At 38.1% G+C, this 16,908-nt stretch overlaps 1 protein-coding gene across 1 annotated transcript in view; it reads right to left on the reverse strand.

The window, feature by feature from the left end:
• lama5 (laminin, alpha 5) overlaps positions 1-16,908 on the reverse strand; it is an 88,182-nt gene that overhangs the window by 67,279 nt on the left and 3,995 nt on the right. The gene's annotated exons all lie outside the window — the stretch shown is intronic.

Below are 16,908 nucleotides of genomic sequence, written 5' to 3' on the forward strand. Positions count from 1 at the left end.
CATAGTTCTCCCCAAAATTTTAATTACCCTATGATTTACTCATAAAGCCCTGCATTTATGCCCGAGCCCGACGGGCCCCGACTTTTTTACGCCCCTCGGGCCGGGCTTCGGGCCAATTTTCATGTCATACCTAAAACGCGGGCCGGGCTTCGGGCCTTTTTATAGGCTTCTCCTTAGTTTTATATTTATTTTATCAATTAAAAGGAACAATGAGTTCTGCGCTGGTGGAAACAACACGAGACCATAATAGCTAACGGGACTGTTAAGATGGCTCGCACAGTGTTCAGAGCATAGGTTCAGAGTCCGCGCCAGCAGCAGCGCGCGTTTCTTCAGCACGGAGACACACTGCAAGCGTGGTGTGAGCATGGCGTTTCTGTTGCGTGTCATCCGCGGGGCGTCTGGTGCTATTAATGTACAGGGAAGCCCTATACTTCATGTTAAATATAAATATATTGCCTATTGATACAGCAAAGACAACTTCGGCAGTAGCCGGCCCATGCCATATCCATGGTATTGACGGCAAAAGGCTACAGAATAATTCGTTCTGTATTGACTGGTTTAATATTTCAAAATCGATAATTAGGCTATGTTGTCTTTTATTATTACAATTAGGCCTATCTGCATTTATGTTAACCTACAGACTTTCAAACATTATGTCATTATGTGTCACAATGTTTTATGGGCTATATGTTGTAGTCAGATAGATATGATGGTGCTGCAACACGCATCGCCGCAAATGACTAATGCAAGCCAACGCAAATGGCCGTAAATGAAACTTAAAATAAGTCTAAGATAGTCAAAAACACCATCATCTTCAATAAAAATGATGAATGAGATCATTATCTTACCAGTGCGTCGCGCTCTCTTATGTGGTATTTGAATCTGAAATAAGCTGCTGAATAAAATGCATCTTAATCTTTTGCTTCCGTTGCTGTAAACTCCGTTAAATGAGCATATACCCCGGGAATTGAAGATGGGATTTATATTCATTTGCGTAGGTGTAAGGTAGGCTATAAGACAACCTGCATGTGCTTTTTTTATTTTATTTGTTTAGCTCCGTTTGCGAGAGCCGCGAGCAGAATCAGCCTGCCTCAGCTCGTCAAAAATGCCTTTTAGGCTACTGGTGGTAATAGTTGGCGAAATTAACTAACATTGTGATGCTTGAAGTGTTTTATGGATTTTATTATAGGCAAGACAAGTCAAGAGTTGATTTGAGAGACTAAATTAATTAAATATGCGGTTAACTCACTGTCGGCCGCTGGCCGCTTTTGGTCGTCACTTAAAAAAATTAAAACTTTAATTTAACAAACAAAAAAATGCTCTAAACATTTTTCTTAATTAACGTAATAAAGAAACGAAACGAAAAATAACTACTTTGACATTAAAAACAAAACAGAACTATTTTAATGGCTGCAACAATGTAAAAAAAAAAAAAAAAAAAACGGGCTCCAGTCGGACTCGGGCCGAGAATTTTGATAAGCTGTCGGACACGGGCCGGGCTAGGGCCTCAGCGTCTCGGGCCCGGGCCGGGCTAGGGCCTAGATTTGAGGCCCGTGCAGGGCTCTATTTACTCACCCTCAAATACAATCTTAGTTTTATTTAGAAATGTCCTGGCTAATAGAAGCATTATAATGGCAGTAAATGGCAGTACTTCTCTTACACAAACCCATTGATTCGCTTCAGAAGGCCTTCATTAACCCCCCAGAGCCATGTGGATTTACTTTTATAATGGATGGATGCCCTTTTTTGAGCTTAACAATTTGAGCTGCCATTCACTGCCATTACAATGCTTGGATTAGCCGGGACATTTTTAAATATAACTCTGAAAAAATAATGTCATGTACACCTAGAATGACTTGAGGGTGAGTAAATTATGGGGTAATTTTCTTTTTTGGGTGAACTATCACTTTAAGGGATACACTTAAATAATAAAATACTTTTATTCACATTTTGACAAAAGATTTCTATTTCATAAAAATGCTGTTGTGTAAATGGCTCTTTGTACATAAAAAAAATATATAGCCACTTATATATTTTAAGAGGTCCCTTGATATTCTGCTTTAATCCGTGAGCATTTATTATACCCATGACTGAATTGACCCATAAGCACACTTGGTCTAATGTAACAGTCCGCTCCTAAATACTGCATTTAAACTCTTAAACCACAGGCTATAAAAGTGTCCAGAGGTGCAAACATCCCATAAAAAATTCCAACATTCACAAACAGGTGTGCTTCTCCGACCCAGTACGGGAATGTTCGGAAAGCACAACCCCACTGAAAGGCATCTATACTGCCCTAAGCCCTCAGACAAGAGAGCTCTTGGGCTCATGTGAGCTAACCTCATTCCTCTAGACTTCAGTAATGTATGGAGAAAGACACGCTGTTCATCAGTTCTCAGCTTCTAGACAGAGGGATGTCACCGATGACATGTATAATCACACTTCATTTCCTGGGAATGCTGGATGGGCAGCTAGGATGTGTGTGTATTATCAGCCCTAAGGCATATGAGAGAGGGGGTTAGATGAGTTTGAAGGGTGGTCTTCTGTTCACACCTGCTCTGCATGCCTCAATCCCATCCTCCCATCCTGCAAAAACACTACTGTCCTGAATTTGAGCCTTGCAGGAATATTCTTTATGTTTTCCTCTGAGAAACTCTGGATTTGGGAATGCTTGTTGCAGGGTGTGAGGTAGGGTAGAATGGGATTTGTGAATTTGAAACATAATTAAATGTTACGTCTTAGCTCTCAGACTCCCTGTGACTTATCCTGACTTTCCTGCCATGTGTCTCTTTAACTTAATGCATAAAGCTTTTGCTCTATCTTCCTTACGTAATTATCTTGCTTCCATCATTATCCTCTATGTTTTCCTGACCAGGCATTTTTATAATTATAGTCCCTTTGGAAGGACATGGGAAGATCAGAGGGAGTGGGCTATCTGTGTTTTTCTTTTCTAAACTGGGAGGTCAAGTGGCTAATTGTTGGTAGCTCGACCTGCTGGTTCTGCTCTTGGCTGGTCCTGCGAGACTCTGGGGAAGAGTGGTGGGTGTTTTCTGTCTCGCAGATACTGTCCGACTCTAATTTGATATCCCAGAGGCAGTGAGAGTGTCTTATCTGTGTTTCTCCCATCTGCTCTAACACACACACACACACACACACACACACACACACACACACACACACACACACACACACACACACACACACACACACACACACACACACACACAGAGGACTCAAAGGGAGTTCTCGTAGCTCTCCAGAACAAATTAAACAAAGTGAAACCTGCTTAAATTTTTAGATACTTATGTGTGGCTTTTCACTTACAGTATTGGTATTGGATGAGATTTAGTATTGGTGTATCTCTAATTTGAAGATCACAAAGGAAAAAGGGAGATGCTATACATTCTGAGAAACTGTTGTGTCTTGAAGAAACAAAAAGTAGTGTTGTTTTGTTTCTGAATGGATCAGTGTTTCTGAACAAATCAGCAGAATGAATGATTCAATGACTCACTCAAAAGCCCTATTCAGACGGGATTAGATTAACATGGGGACGTGGGGGTAAAGTAATTATTACCAGAGGTTTTCTGTGATTTTAGTCCCGTCCGAATGTACCATCTCGGTAATCATTACGGACAATGCCAGTAAAGATTACGGAGACTTTTACCTTGTAAGGTCGGGAAAAGTGACCTTGGGTAACACTAATCCCGTTCGATTAGACCTGCTCTAAAAATGTATGGTAAAATTCTGTAATTTCCTGTTTAAAAGTTTAAAAAAAAGCGCATTTTGCGAGCATGGAGGCACTTGAAGCATTCCGTTGCGTTGCAGGTGGTGGGAATACTCTGTGGCAAACCTCCAGTATTTTCCGCATATCATTTAAAGCAAAAAGAAGATCACAACTTTAGAGGCATTTATTTATTAGAGGCACAACACTTATTTTAGCTCTAGGAAAGTTTCTTTAGGAAACACATTCCTATAAGAATCGTTCGACTGAATCTAACTGTTTTATAAAACAAATTTATATATATATATATATATATATATATATATATATATATATATATATATATATATATATATATATATATATATATATATATATATATATATATAGGAGACGGAGTTCAGACTGGCGTTAATGTTCTGTGTTTGCTCATGTGATAACAGTAGCGTCATACACACATGATGAAAAGAAGGTTACTGTGGTGCGTAAAGCGAGTTACTCCACCCACTTCTGCTAGTTTTACTGAGATTTCTTATCCCGTCCAAATTGGCCATTAATATTACAGATGTCCTGGGGTAAAATTACTTTACCCCCACGTCCCCATGTTAATCTGATCCCTTCCAAATAGGGCTAAAGACACTTGTTTCATTCCAGAATGAATCAGTCTTTTGAACAAATGAGTAGAATTAATAATTCAGTGGCTAAATGATAAAGACAGGCACATGATGCCACATACTGGCATACTGATGTAACCTGCAGAAAGAAAACATTCCTTAATTCTACTAATAACCAGACTGACAGTCTTTCTGGCACACGCAAACACAGACAGATACAAACCCCAGTGCTGTTGGATGTTACATCAACGATCATACAGCGACAATCAGCCAATAAAATCCAAAGATTGAAACATACCAAAACTGTTCAAAACATGAAAAGATCTTCTCTACAATACACTGAGCAGTCAACTTCAAGCATATTGTCAATGTCTCTATGGAGAGCCTGTCATACTTAAGTGCAACATAATTACACACAGAAATAAGACTAAAACGACAAGCTGAGATTGATGAATGTAACTCAAGACTGCCGCTCTGCCCTGCTCAGTAAAGTGCTTAAATAAATGTGAATGTATGGGTTTTGTGTATAGCCTTGATCAAGCATTAAGAGTCTTGAATCATTGGTGAACCCCCACCTCCTCTGCCATTGAAAAGTCCTGAAAGAGGAAACAGGAAACAAGAGCCAGCACCCTCCTGCCCAGCGCAGTCGGAAAGCCTTTTGTGCTCCTCTGGGAACTCACTGAGAGGTTAGCAGTGGTGAAGGCAGGTGCCCTCTCATTCAGCGCCATGAATTACCACTAGCGCTACATTAGACATGGTTCACTCTTAACTGCGACCAGCTTTAAACCGTGGCCACTGAAACGATACGGGGAGAAGAAGATCTTTTTGGTGTGTTGTGGGTTTGTCTGTGTCCTCTTTTCCGTTACACTCTAAAAATGCTGGGTTGGCAATTGGGTTGTTTTAACCCATGATGATAGGGTTTTCATTTTTGGGTGGACATCACTATGATCATATTACAACCTCATTTCAGTATTTTGTATTTTTTACAAAATATTACAAATATTGCACCTGTTACATTTATGTATGACTGTCGTGGAGACCCAATAAAAACATTTTAGAGTCAATTAAGGGAAAAAACACATTTCTCTTTTCATTCCCTGTGTAACACCGCCTTGCAATTGCCACCTTATCAAGCGAGGAATGGTTGAAAAACGCATACTCTTGTACATGTAGCTCAACTAAAAAGCACTTGAGTGGAAATTTAGAGGAAACTGAAGTAAAAATACTCAGAATACAGTGTTTGAGGAGTGATGGGTTTTTACAAGCATGTACCCCCCAAGTCAAACTCAGGAAGAGTTGCTTCACGTCATCTGCATTTGGAGTTGTCCTCTCTCATTCAACCTTTTATGGCCCTTCAAATGGAGGTCTTTTTAAACGTGTCTATCTGCCCTGTTTATCTCAGATGGAGAGGAGGGGTGGATTTATCTCTCTTTTTGTCATTCCTCTCCTGGGTTCTCATGCTTGGGGGCAGAGTTTAGAAACCTCCCTGGAAGTGTACATCAGAACCAAACCACCATGTTTAAATGCCTCTACTATACTCTACAGCAGTGATTCTCAACTGGTTTGGCCATGGGACCCACATTTTCCCATGGTCATCAAGCCATGATCACATTTTTTCTTCATTTTAATTTTAGGTTGAATAAACAATAGCCTAAAGGGTAAGGCTATTTAATAGCAGTTCCAAACTAGACTTTGTTAATACAATACATTTAGTAAGTTGGTATGAGTCAGCACAGTCATTTACAAATATAGAAAATAACACAACTATAGTTCAAATAAAGTTACAATTTGGGGTTACAGAAACAACAGTTACCATGGTAAATACACAATTGCTAGCATTAACTGCCAAGGAAGCACATGGAAACGGCTCCTGATGAACAGAATGAACATCATACCCGCATACAAACCCTTCCCAGCTAACACACTGCAGTTATGTAATTTATTGGTACTTTTTGGTAATCTCACAATGGTGCATGATCGTAGTTTGCACATTATTTATAATGAAGTGATATGGAGCATGCGCCGCCACAGTATAATAATATTTTTTTCTGAGGTGAGACTTATTTGAAGTTATGAAAATAACATTAGAATATGACACTCACATATAGCCTAACAACATCTCATCCGACCGCAGATTTCTCAGTGTCTTGATTAAAAGTGGGGCCTAAAGGAGAGGAAAGGCCAGTGAAAACAGCCCCCTTCAGGGCAAAGGGAGGGGGGAAAGGTATTTATATCCCTCTATTTGCCCCCTTCACCAAAGTGACCCCCTCTCCGCAACAAACACACCTCCCCTCCCCTCTCAGGCCCAACCCAACCAATGAGCCATTGAATGGATAAAAGACTCCAACAACAGCTCTTGTTGACCCGGCAAAAACAAACATTTACTCTCTCATTAACAAGGCCCCGCATTCACTCCATCCCTTCCCATCTTTTTTTAGTAGCGTGTACTTTAAACTCCCCAAAAAACGCCATCATCTATCAGAGTGGAGAGGGAGGATTAAAGAACAAAAAGGTAAAGAAGGAGCTTGAGATGAAAGGGAAAAAGTGCTCATGAGGAACTAAGAATTTAGCGCACTGAGGCCAGTACGGAATATATTTAATTTCTATGTAATGAATCACTGCACACTTGTTACTGCCAGCAGTGATGGGTAAATCTGCCAGTTCAGCTGGGTGTGAATTCACATCTATTCATCAGAGCACGTTAGAGGAAAGAATATGAGACATCGGGTCCTAAACCACAGTCTGAACTTTATGCCAATGTGCCCAAAATGTAAAAAAAGGACCTTTTGTGCGTGGACCGATCACATTAGCATTAGACTATTAATAGCCTGACTTCATAATGTCAGTTCATTCAAATGACTAAGAGCTGCTGAGAAATGAAATATGGAAAATTTTGATAAAATTCTGATCATGTGCAATGCTAGTAACTATACAGTTTAAAAGGATAGAGTTTTGTTTATGTCCCTGGCCATCCATTAAAAAAATCCCCAAAAAACATGGCAGGTGGATTTACATGGTTTTTAATTGGTTGAAGTTGGTTAGTAGCACACCAAGAACCATTACTTTAAGGATATTGATAACAACATGACTATAACTAGTTGAGCGATTCTAATTGGCTTATGTTTTGGTAGTTATTATGGCCTATATTTTTTTATTCAACAGCTGGAAAAAAAAATGTTATAACAATGATTTCAACAATAACATTTCTCTGTGTCGTTATCTATAGCTGTGCTCATAAAATTAAAATGATTATTAAAACTTTATAGCTTTTTGCTATTGCCCTTGGTGTAAACAGCCTCCTAATTGATATTTAAAACAAGTTTTATATATGCACTATGTCTGCAAACCTGCTTGTAATATATCAGTATCGCCACTGGCAATTAAAAAACCTAGTATTTTGAACCTAAAAAGTATTTGGACACACGCCACAGTTAAAAATGTAACAAATAGAAATTTGTATTACATATTAAAATATCAAACTAAGAGCCATTGTAATGAAATACAGCACAAGCACACTTTTCAATTAAAACATTTCACAAATGTGTGTTAGGCTTTAAAATATGAAACAAATATATGTGTCAAAATTATGTTTCGGGCACTTTCTGGTTGTAAAACTTTGTAGAACACGTGTTAGTATAATGAACTACACCTGTTAATCTACTGGGACATCTGTGTGAACCTGTGTGAGGGGAATTGACGTCATACATCAACAAAAAATGGCATTAAGATCATTTGCATATGCCACTTGATACGTTGTATCTAATGCAACGATATTTAGACATTTTTTGTCAGTGTTTACAAGTTCCAAATACTTTTTGGGGTCCCTGTATATTGTTCAACCTCTAAACTAGTTGAAGATTTTACTTTGCCAAAATACCGTCATGATCGTCGCTCGCCTTTACTCAAGGTATAAGGGTGAGCAGCCACACCTACATATATCTATTTATAAGTAGCTTCTAATATGTGGGATTGAACTGTGTTTCAAGGAAACCAAAATCCTAGATATCTAAGAAACCGAGGAAGCCTAAATATTATTTCACCCTTGGTTGACCGTTCAGTTCCTTCAGCTAACATTGGTTTGTCACTGATAGTTAATCAGCAGATGTGTGAAGCAGCAGCAGGTCTTAACACCTAATCTGTAGACATGTCTCCTCTGAAAGACAGCTATCTTGCATGCAGGGCTCAGATAAGCAAGGTCACACTGCAGGGTCGTGTACCTATATCCACTGAAAGGCTGCAGGATCGCCCTATTGTTTCAGCTTCCAGACTCAGCCGTGAGAGAGGCCTTGGAGACATGGAGGTGGGTTTCTTTCCCTAATGCATAACCAAACAGGTTTCGACAGGAATCGGAGGTGTTGCTGAACTCTGATTGAAAAAAACAATATGACAGCCCCTCACACGTCATCTCAAATTCTTCCACCTCGTTTTGGGGGTCAATTGTTCATTCGGGTTTGACATTTTGTCTTGACCCTGCCTCCTGGCCAGAATATTGAGGGAAGGCGAGAATCCCTGAGGAGGTGTGAATTGTTTTTATTCATTCCTATGTGACAACAGCTTTCATGTCAAACCGATCTAGAAGCATGCTTTTGTCAAAGTCCAGAATCAGCAATTACTAAAGAATTGTATTGGGCATCAGTGTCAAATTCAATTGTTAATTTAATATGATTAAATACTAAAAATAATTAGATACAAAATTAATCATGCCCCTTGAAATGTGTTTTTATTTCGTTGTCTGCCAGAATTATTTCAAGTCTTTGTATTATCTTATTAAGGGAATTTGTTTTGTAAATGTTGTATATGTGATTAATTGCTGATTAAATTTTGTAATCAGTTTACAGTCTTAGCATTAAGCTATAACATCGCAGCTAAACAAATATAATGCTTGGAATTTCTGAGATAAATGAAAATCAACAGAAATTCAACCCTGAAATTCAAATAAAAGCATGCCAATCTTATCTTCAGTTTCTATTCCTGACTATTGTCACATCAACCTCAGTTATTCGTCAAAATCCTCTCCTTGAACTCCTCAAAGGTTACTGCTTCATCACAATCCACTCCTTATCCTCATTTTTCTCCCTCAATGTCTCGAAAATGCTGTTGAAATGCTGTGCTAATATTTGAGAGGGGAGTGGAGGACACTCTAAACTGCCATGTGTCGCTTATAGACAATAAAGTAGATAAGAGCAGCCTGTTTAAAACTGAAGTCAGAATAAGAAGAGATCAAAGCTGCTAGTTGCATGGTACGTGGTGAGATGAAGGCTGTGGAGCGTAGTGACCTATAGCTCCACCGTGAGCAAAACCTGGAACTAAAGAAAGTGAACCGAACTAAAGGAATGATCGGAACACGTCAATAAGAAACTCACAATGGTCAATTATCTTCAAAGCAGGAATGTATTTGGAGTGTGTATCAGCTGATCCTTCCAGCAGGAGAGCTCCTCCAGGTTTCTCAAAAGTCTTTGCAAAAAACATCTATCTCAAGAAGAGCAAAACCAACAATTATTTGGATTTGAAAAGAACGTGATTTCAGTTGGAAATGACAGCATACAATGTTGAAACTCCTGCAAACCGGCAGTAAATCTGCATCTAAATTATATTAGACGCAGCACACACACACACTTGCACACATGCGCTCCTCCCAATGCAATGGAGATTATCCCTAGAGGATACGTAAACAACAGTTAGACTGGAAGTGTCTAATCTGTAGATCTTGTTTATCTACTTTTCAGAGAACCTTTATCCAGACGAAATGAAGTGAACACAGGCTCAAAATCGCCCGAAAGCATGTCTGCCACACAGGGAGATGTGCGAAGTTCTCCAAGATGTTCAGATGATCTGTTTAAACCTGTCATCTAAACGTGAATATTTGTTAATTCATTTATTCATTTTCAGGGTCAGTGTAACTTCACAACTATATGTACATTAACATATGACTAATGGTTCATAGATTTACACCATTCAGTATTCAGCAACCATAACAGAGTTCATTTCATAAAGGATTTAACTTAAAAGGTACAGTACCAAAAGCAGTCTTGCTGAATTCTGTGGTTTAGAATTACGTTTTTTGGCCGTTGCAAACATTCTAAGCGGACATTTGAGGGGAAAAAACATTACAAAAGTGTAGAATATGGCCCCTTTAATAAATAATAGGAGGTGAGCAGAGGTCAGCTGTGTGTCTGGTGTCAGTGAAGATATATGCATCTGGGGTTTAAATGGGGCCGTTGCCAACAGGGATGCTGGGGGCAAGGGGCTGCAGAGAAGCCGCAAACAAAACCTCCTCCATGATCGATGGCTAAAGTCGAGGTGGAGGACTCTGAAGAATGTAGGCCAGGAGATCAGATCCCCACTGTTTCTGAATTACCCCATTAATAGCCGTCTCAAGCAGGAATGATGGTTCACACTCATGTATGAGACACTCTCACAGATGTGCATTATGTACAAGCCTGCTCATATTAAAGGGAAAGACAACTCAGGATCTGACATGCACGAAAGATTGGATCATATAAAGTTTTTCCTTGTGCCCTTGTCTCCATTGATTCTCTCCTATTACAATCAGATTGTGCGGCAATGCTTTTTTCTTTTCGCTCCCATTAACAGGCCCATTTTTATGCTCAGTAAACAACATTTAAAAAAGGGTGTGTGTGTGCATGTGAGCTTGGGCATATGTTAGTGTGTGTATTACTGGGCAGATATGAATTAAACAACTTCAGTTTAAACAGAAAACCAGTTTACCAGGAATATTTTACAATTCTCTATTCCACAGCAAAAACTAATTTATGCCCAGTTTCACAGACTTTTATATATATTAACTATATAACTGCCATATAACTGAACTAATGTCTAATCCTGGCTTAGTCTAAACCATGTATATAAGATGTTCAGGTAGGTCTAACAGTACAGAAGCTTTTCAACATACCAGGTCATTCTGAATATAGATCAACAGGTCTGACAGATAAAAAGAGTGTCATCTTTTCCGATGGAAAAAAAAAGTGAGGGAAAAGCAAGGGAAGATGTTGAGAACTGCACAATGGGAACTTTGTTTGCCAAAGTATGCAGGCCACACACACTGGGACGTCCCGTACCTGAGACTATGGAAAACTCTTCATATCATTTTAAACCTAACTGATTTTATTTCTTCTTTGAACATTTACATTTACATCTATGCATCTCGTAGACACTTTTATACAAAGCGACAGCCAAGAGAGAAACTAAAGACACACATTCTGAAACACACACACACACAAAAATGAAACAACCTTCAATATATCTTCTTTTGCATTCTGCAAGTTTTAGAATAAAGGAGTTATTTTTTGGTGAGCTGTTGCTTTAAGCTAGCTCCTGATTACGTGATCTCTAGAAAAACTAATGTCCTGCAAGGATAAGGAGAGCAAATGAACTGACAGAGAAAAAAGGAGTGCGAGATCAATACGTCCAGTTTGACTGCCTTGACATTGGATAAACTCAGTCCCTACTCCCTACTAAATGACAGTAAACTCCTGTGCGGCTCTCACGACTGGCATCAAGCCCATCTCTGCGCATGGCACACAATGGGGCACTTTAGTCCACATTGAGTCACATTCAACCCCACCCCCCCAAAATACACTCGAACACACTCACACAGAGTATGGTGCAACTCTGGATTAGACATCGTCTATTTTTAACTATGAAACAAAAGGGCCCCAGAAAAGGGCACAGGATTTCTGCTAAGGTTTGGAAGAAGAGTATGTTTAGGTATTTAAATGGTACTTAAAACTTACGATATACTTTAGCATGAAGTGCAGTCTACACGAGTAATGCATGTTTAAGAATTAGAGGGAGAAATAAGACATAAACAACCCTGTATCTTTAACAGAGTGATGAAAGTCTCCTTGACAGGCTTGATTATTGTTTTGATGCATTGTGAAGTATAATTTAGACCTGTTTCCTGATGGGACAGGATCCATCCATGATCTTCCTCAAAAGATTAGAGGTTGATGACTGAATACTTGAGAAAAGTGCTAAAGTAAATAATCATAAGCCTAGATAAATGCATTAATGGTTGTTTCCCAAGCATTTGTGTGCTATTAGCAGCAAGAGTTTGTCTTTGTCTCATTGATATTAAACTGATGTGCCCTGGTGAATCACACACATTAATGAGGTTGCATTAACACTGAGCATTTTGCTAGGAGAGGTCAGACAGTAAAACAGGAAACAATTTTCAGGTGATGTAAGTGATTTTAGCTTAGCTTGGGCTTCTTTCAACCACACACCCTTACACAAAAACCTGCCCTGGCTATGTCAGGAAACCTGAATATGTAAAAGTCACTGAGAATTGTCTTTACTTGCCAAGTTTTCAGAAAAAAAACAAGCAGCTTTCTCATTTACAAGGCCTAAGCCTACCAGTAATGACAAGTGTCTGATTCAATTCAAACTCGATTCTTTCAAACAGTTCAGTAGAATATACTGGTTAAAGAAAAGAAAAAAGTAGCACAAATCTGTGTTTATCGATTCATTTGATCTGTCAGTTCAGTTTGTTGCAGCAATGATTTAAGGGGATAGTTCACCCAAAAATGAAAATTCTGTCATCATTTACATATTATATTTAATGTAAAATACAGATGATATTTAGGCTGTACATGTCTTTATGAGCTTAAAGGGATAGTTCACCCAAAAACAAACATTTTCATTTACTCACCCTCAAGCTGTCCCAAACCTGGGGTTGCACAAAAAAAGATATTTGGAAGAATGTTTGTAACAAAGCAGAGAGAACAACTATTGACTAGTAGGGGAAAACACACTATGATAGTGAATGCTCTCTGCTTTTTTACAAACATTCTTCCAAATATCTTTTTTGTGTGTGTTCAGCAGAACAAAGCAACTCATACAGGTTTGGAACAACTTGAGGGTGAGTAAATCACAATTTTCATTTTTTGGGTGAACTATCCCTTTAAGCTCATAAAGACATTTACAGCCTAAATATAATCTGTATTTACTGGTATTAAAGCCTGGAATATAATACTACTTTTAAAACACTACACACACATTTGCTGACTTTGAAAATGGTTACAGAGGACAAACTGGTCATTGCACACTAAATGACTGAGCATCACACACTAACAGACTTCAAGCAGAACTCAAGCAGAAAATCTGTCAACTCCAACTGCCCAAAATCTCAACACGATCACATGCGAATGCGTATCAATAGTACGAGTGGAATCTCGTGGAATGTATACGGCAAAATGAGTCTTGGGGACGTATATATTTAGTGCGTATAATATGCCATAAAGTGCGTGTCAAATGCCAGAGAAAAACTCATATAATTTATATGCATTTTCGTGCAGACTGGCTCTACGTTTTTGCAACTAACATCAACTCATACACAGAGCAAAAAGGATTGTGTATTTTAGTTCAAGCCTTAAGCAATACTACATTTACTGATCTCACTCATCGATTCTTAGATTATGAGAAAAAAAGTATGTTCAAATCATTTAATTAATTGACACCAAACTCACTGCACCACTGGAATTACTGGTTTACAGTGCTTACTTAGAATATCTTCCTAAATTGACAGATGAGTTGAAAAGAACCTCCATAAACACTGTTTAATAATCTAATACATCTAGAGAATAAGTTAATGTGTGTCAGCATTCACGTTTAGAGAAAGAGAGCGAGCGAGAGAAGAGAGACCTGAACTTTGATTGTGATGGGGAGGGTCGTTTTGTCCCTGAACAGGTTGAGGCAGATATTGAGTAACTAACATTCCAATCTAATTCATCTGCTCTGAGGGGTCAGAATGCACCTCATACCTGCATCACTATTATTGCAACTCATACTTACGGGTAAGGTTCTGAACAAACCTAACTCGACAGGATGCAATTCAATTCCAGCAACAAGAAATGTTTGGTTGTCCACACCAACAGAAAATCAATCAAAAAGCACAGTCATGTAAATGAGCCCCCACCTCCTTTTAATCACACCAGCTTCTGCCTGAATTCGATCTATTCCACTCTTTCAACTGTAGTAAACGCAACACAATGCCAAGTGGAAATATAACTCAACCATATCTCAACCAGAGACTGATTAAGAAGAAGAGGAAGAACGAATTATACAGATAGGCCCTGTTCTACAGAGAGCACCCTCAGTTGATGCTGTAATAATATCATATTGATGAAACCGATTTGATAAACACTCCAGTGCGTATTTATGTGAACGTCAGATTTTTCTATTTACTACGTGTTTTTGTAGAGGTGAGCAATGAAGCCAACCAGACATGTTTGTTGAACGCTTGAATGCAGTGGCCAATCAGGGGTGTAGATATGATGTAAATAAGAGATTAATTGTGCAGTCAGAGTAGACAACTTTATTGGTTATAATGGAACTTGGTGATATCACAAACTGAGATGAGTTACAGCTTTTGATTGTAAAGTGATTTACAAGTGATTGTAAAAGGCGCTTTTCATGTATTGTATCATACATTTAGAATTTGAATATAATTTGACACAAAGTGGTTATTTATATGATTAGCCTTTGTCTTGTTGCTAATGTTACACAAACCATGTACCCAATTCTCTGCCTCAGAGTCAGAGAGCTGACTTCTAAAAATAAGCATCCTTAGAAATAATGATAGGAAAAGTCCCGCCCCGCACAAGTTTGTGATGGTAGGAGAGAGGAGCAGTTTCAGTTTTCGCTTTTTTGAGACTCTCTTTGGTAAACGGTTTTTTTTTTAACCAGTTTTAAATGTTTTAAAAAGAAAATAACAGCAATGGTGTTGACTGATGAATTTGCACACTTAAAGAATATTAAAAACACCGCAGAGACATATAAACATTACAAATTTGGGACTTTAGGCCAGTAGTCTTGCTAGGCCCAAGAAAGACACCCATTAGCTGGTTCAGGTGTGTTTAATGGGAATTGGAGTTAAACTTTGCAGGATTGTGGCCTTCCAGGACCGAGTTTGGAGAACTCATCCCACACTGCTTGTGCTATTGACATGAATAATACCTCAAACAATGTATATTGATCGTGGAGAGGTGTGCTGTTATAGTCTTCTAAGAGATCTAAATACTGATTTAAACTTATGACACTCTATAATGGGTGAAAATCATTATTCTTATCACTATCCTATCAACCACTTTTTAATATACCACATAGCAATATGCTAAAAAAACATTTAGAGAACATTGGAAACCATATAGCAACGCATTGGCAACCACTCAAAACACCCCTGTAAGTTCTGTGCATTTCATATTTTCTTCTGATGAAGTTTACTGGCATTATGTATACACCTTTCTCTTGCTCTCTCTCTCTCTCTCTCTCTCTCTCTCTCTCTCTCTCTCTCTCTCTCTCTCTCTCTCTCTCTCTCTCTCTCTCTCTGCTTAGTCATGTATGTATGATAGCTTTTTAACAAGCTGGTTTAAGTTGCACTGAAAAAACACCAGCTACATAAAAGAATTCAATACAAAGCCAGTCTCTGCTCTCTGCCTCCATTCAGACAGAGAGAGGGGGAGGGAGGGATAGAGAGAGATTGAAAGAGAAAGGAAAGTAGGTTGTATTCAGGGCTTAGTCTGTCACATATTACAGCCATGTTCAGCTGATTTAGATAGCCATGTTACACAAATATACAGCAATACAGCTCTGAGCAATACAACTGAACTCATTAAACATATGTAATAAATGCACTACTGTTCAAAAGTTTGGGGTCAGTAAGATGTTTTTAAAAAAACTTATTCAGAAAGGATGCATTCAATGATCAAAATAGAAAAGACATTTATAATGTTACAATATTTCTATTTAAATTTGAACTTTCTATTAAGTTTTCCACAAAAATATGAAGCAACACAACTGTTTTCAACATTGATATTAATAATAACGTTTCTTGAGTATCAAATCAGCATGTTACAATGACTTCTGAAGGATCATGTGAGACTGAAGACTGGAGTAATGATGCTAAAAATGCAGCTTTGATCACAGGAATAAATTGCATTTTAAAATATATTCAAATAGAAAACAGTTATTTTAAGTTGTAGTAATAATTTATAATATTATTGTTTTACTGTGTTTTTTATTAAATAAATGATGCATTGGTGATCATAAGAGATGCCTTTCCAAAACATTAACAAATCCTATCGACCCTAAACATTTGTGTATTCATATTAAACCTGGAAAGCTTTAAAATTGAAATAATAAACTAATTGAAATATTAATTTATAAAAGTAGGCAGGCCCAGACAGAAAGTGCTTTCCTCCAATTTCTACATAGATTGTGTAGGAAATTCTGTGAATATGGTTAAAAAAAAGCTGAAAGTATATTAGTACATTAAACAATTAGCATAATGTGCAATATATTTATATCGGATAGGTAATGTGCAATGTTCTGTCCATTATGTTTTTATCCCATTTTTTTTCTTTTGCATAGTGCTATGTAAGCAGATTCTGTGTGGGCCTGGTAATAAGATAACAATAAATTTAAACCTTCTTTTGAAATACAGTCATAAAACAAGATGTGACTCAAGCTTCTCATAATAACACCATGTAGCTTGATCACTGATTGCTTCCTATTAAATCCAGACAAGCTGCTTTTGAGACATGACACTAGATT

Source organism: Pseudorasbora parva, chromosome 6 (genome assembly GCF_024679245.1).
Source record: "Pseudorasbora parva isolate DD20220531a chromosome 6, ASM2467924v1, whole genome shotgun sequence".
Taxonomy (NCBI): domain Eukaryota; kingdom Metazoa; phylum Chordata; class Actinopteri; order Cypriniformes; family Gobionidae; genus Pseudorasbora; species Pseudorasbora parva.